Source organism: Pinus tabuliformis, chromosome 9 (assembly GCF_031772625.1).
Source record: "Pinus tabuliformis cultivar Carrire ecotype Pingquan chromosome 9, CPIR1, whole genome shotgun sequence".
Taxonomy (NCBI): domain Eukaryota; kingdom Viridiplantae; phylum Streptophyta; class Pinopsida; order Pinales; family Pinaceae; genus Pinus; species Pinus tabuliformis.
In genome coordinates, this window is record NC_142307.1 from 1157264603 (window position 1) to 1157269226 (window position 4624).

Sequence of the window (4624 nt, forward strand, 5' to 3'; positions counted from 1 at the left end):
GGAAGAGGTCATCAAAGGCATCCTCTTCATGGGTGAATTTTTTACTTTTACCATAGTAGTAAATTTCTTAGAAACGTGATTTGGGTCGTATTGCCTTGATGGAATTATAGCCAATTTCAAAGACATAATAATATCTGCTTCCTTTACTGCATGTCCATAATAATGTAGTGTGAAAGCACCACATTGTAATGGAAAGGTTGGCCAAATGTGTTTCTTCTATTCTTTTTGTCCTCTGGTTAAACCGCCTTTCCCCACTATTTGGTGGGCTATTTCTCTGGCCAATAGTTTGTCAGGGACATTATACGGGAGGACATCAAGAGAATCAGTTCTCCCAAAAAATCTAATGTAGGTGAATGTTTCTTCCCCGAACCATCTGGCTACTGGCAAGATATCTACCTCAGCCTCTTTAGAAAACCAAGGGGTTGTTCTATAAAAACCTTCTTTATGAATAGGCAGCATAAAACCCTGAAATATTTTATAAAAATAGGGGTGGAATTGAGATTCGCACAAAATTTTATGGTATATATGGATGGGAAGTAGGTTCTATACAGTCGACATCCATCCCATGTTTAGGAACTGAGAACAAAAACAAATTGTGTCCATAAAAAAATCACTCATAAAGAATGGGGGAAAATCCTTGAAGAAACACTTCTCTTCTTTCTATATTCCATAATGGCCTTTTCTAAATTTCCTGATAAAATCTGACCCCAGTTCATAATTTTTGCATTAACTGTTGCATCTAATAGCAGGAGCCACTCCATAGAAAATTTGGTGCTATCGGGTCTATTGAATAACCTACACATCATTGCTAATGTGAAACTATGAGGGGGAGAGATGGATGCTATTGAGTACATACCAGTTTTATTCCATTTGAGTTTTCCTCCACTTGACCTCTAGGTCTTTGTAACGTCCAATGAGTCCTCGTTCTCTTTGGTAAAATGCTTAAGGAACCCTTTTTTATAGACCTATTGAGGCTCTGGTAGTTGGTAGATCTGTCGATTCCTTTGTGGCTCTCACTATTAGATCTGCAGCTCTTACTGTGACTCTTCATGCTCTTTACTGCGGAGATCTACGGAGATCTAGAATACGACTCTGGGTGGAGATCTATATTGTGGCTTCTTTACTACAGTATATATATCTGTGGCTCTTCACTTCTCTTCAACAATATTCTATACTCAGCAGGAGAGCATTCTCCACATGGCTCCCATCTTCGTGAAAATAACTGTTGGCTCAGTTCCATCCACCTCTGGGGGAAAAGCTCCTGCCTATATCGTCAATGAAGCCCCAGATCCCAATGTCCTGGTGGTCCATGCCTCACTCGATGAGGCTTTGAAGTTCTTTGAAAGTGCCCTAATTTTCCGATTCAAAGGTTTTTGGCCGTGGCTAACAGCTCTCCACAGTTGGATCTAGGAGGTATGGAAGCCTCTAATTCCTGATGCAATTAATATCTACCCCTGTGCTAGGGATTTCTTTATAGTAGATTTTAAAAATCATGAAAGCAGACAATGTATTCTAGATTCTAGCCCTTGGTTTTGGGAAAAATCAGGCCTATTCATGAGGCCACGAAACCCATCATTCGATCCCTCAGCAATAGTCACAACCTTAGCACCAGTTTGGGTGAGATTGCCAAACCTACCCTTGCATCTTTGGAATTTCTCTTCGCTAAAAGCCATTGGAAATGCAATTGGGAAATTTTACTGTAGGTGCCCAGAAACAGAGGAATATGCCAGAACCACCTATGCACACATCTGTGTGGAAATGGACTTCAGTGTGGGATTCCCAGTGGAAATACACCTAACAAGTAAAGACTATGTGTGGAACTAGAAACTCGATTATGAAAGTGTCCTCTTTAGATTTTGATCCTGCTTTGAGACAAGCCACCTAGCCAAAAATTTCCCAAAAGACTCCCAGAAAAATCACCATAGATCTACATGGTGGGAAGAAGCACAAAAGGAACACTACACTGTCATCAAAGAACAATACTCTCTAGAAAAATCTGAATCACAAGAAATCGGGCAAGAAAGAAAAAACTCTTAAGACAAGCAGGGGGAAGCCCCACCCAACAACAAAAGAGTGAACTCGACAACCCCTCAAGCATCAACAGTTATGAGGGTTCAAATACCAGACTAAATCTTCATTTAACAGCAAAGTAGATCTCCTAGACCAAACTTCTTCTTCGACAATCTTCAAAAGGATGAACACAATAGATCGCGAAACTAATACACCAATGTCCCAAGAATCAGAAGAGATGAAGGATATGCAAGATAAAGAAAGTTGGAAGACCGTAGAGAAAAAAAGAAAGCTACAGCACCAATCTTGCCAAGAAAGATGAGGAGCCAGACAATTAGAAACTAAGAAATAAAATTATAGGTCCGATAGACCAATTTGGTCTTAGTGGACATTAACCATCATCATCATCATCATCATTAGGCATAGATTGTCTGGTGAGAAAGACGCCATGACCTATTGCCTTTTATTCTTAAAAGTTTTGTTTGAGATGTCTACCTCATCAATTTCCCATTTTACCACATCCATGTATGGTATTATCTTTGGTCTTGTAGCTCTTCGGTGTAAGAATCAACATGTTATTTCAAAATAGGAGGTGTTAGATGACTCCTAAGCATTAGACATGGCCTTTGTTCCCAGTGGCCAGGGCTTCTCTTCTTTTAATAAGTTATACGTGCTTTCCCATGTTGTGGTTCCTCCATCCTTGCTCCATGTGGTATCGGAGAAAAGTGATACTGTGTTGTAGGTTTTAACCCCGTACAAAAATTACCTCCATATGAATTCTAAAACACAGAAAATAAATAATGTGAGAGCATAACACATAAAAGACATATACATAGATATTTCCCCTAGATCCCAAAACCGGGACTACCAGCTTAATTTTCCATTGTGTTCCTTTCAATGTTACAATACATATTTATACAGGTTGAAGCATCCAATACCATGGACTGAAAACCATTACGTCCAAAACCATGTGCGGAAACCATGCACAAAACCATAGGTAGGTCTGTCCAACCTAATATAGGGTCCAAAAACATTTCCCTAGGGCATTTCCATGGACCTCGTAGAGGGGGGATAACTGCCCCTTCAAATCCCCTGTATAGGGGGGGGTTGCTGCCCCCACTGTGACCCCCGCACTGTGCAATTGGCACAATGAAGGGGGGGCTTTGGCGCCCCCCCCCCCCCCCCCCCCCCCCCCCCCACACCCAAACCCCTAGTTAACTACATGGGCTAGTCATGGAAAGAATATAACACAAGCCAACATTCTCCCATATGTTGTTTTCTTTCCACATGGGGCCACAAGAGAGCTTAGTAATTTATCCAGCCCTGAAACACCCATTGTTCCTCTACACTAAGAGAACTTCTCAGAGCTCACAGATTTTGTCAATGCATCTGTAGTATTCTTCAAAGTGTCCACCTTTACCACCAACACCTTTTTGTCTTCTATCATATCCCTGACAAAGTAATATTGATCATCAATGTGCTTTGTTGTTAAATGATAAGCAGGGTTCTTTTCCAAGAAAATTACAATTTGGCTATCACAATCTATCCTTATAGCTCCTTGTACTAACCCAATACTTGAACACAGTCTCTGCAGCCAAACTACTTCCATGCTTGCATGAATGGCTGCCATGTATTCTACCTCTATAGTTTATAATGCCACTACAAATTGTTTCTTACTCATCCAGCTGACTACAGCTCCAAATAGGTTAAACACATACCCACTTGTATATCTTCTCTGATCCATATCTCCAGCCCTGTCTACATTGACAAAGCCACGGATATCCAAAACTCTGTCCAATCCCAGTCTTCCTTGGTAGCATAAACCATAATCAATAGTGCCATGCAAATACCTAAAAACCTGTTTCACTATTGTCCAATGCTCCTTTCCTGGTTTTGACATAAACCTGCTCAATAATCCCACTACATGTGCAATGTTTTGTCTAGTATAGACTATTGCATACATCAGGCTACTGTCTGCAATTGCATATGGAACACGGGACATGTCCTCTTCCTCTTCTTGTGTGTTGATACATTGTTCAACAGATAACTTCACACCTATAGGAACAGGAACCTTCACCGGTTTACTATCCTGCATATTAAACCTTTGTATATTGTCTCGACATACTTCCTCTGGTTTAACCAGAGCTTCCTCTTTGCCCGATCTCTTTTAATTTCCATGCCCAAAATATAGTTTGCAACACCAAGATCTTTCATGTCGAATTTGGAGGACAATTGGGTCTTCAAATCCTGGATAATTTCTTTGTCATTTCCAACCAGCAACATATCATCCACATACAAGACTAGGTAAATAACACGGTCATCAATTAATTTAAAATACACACAATGATCTGCTTTTCTTCTGGTGAAGCCAAGTCCCTAAATAAATGTATCAAATTTCTGATACCACATCCTTGGTCACTATTTTAACCCATACAAAGACTTCTTTAACTTGCATACCAGTGCTTTCTTACCCTTCACCACAAAGCCTTCAAGTTGCTTCATGTAGATCTCCTCTTCCAGATCCCCGTGAAGAAATGTTGTCTTCAAATCCGTCTATTCTACCTCAAAACCAAAAGTAGCAACAACAGATAAAAGTAATCTAATAGAAGCTACC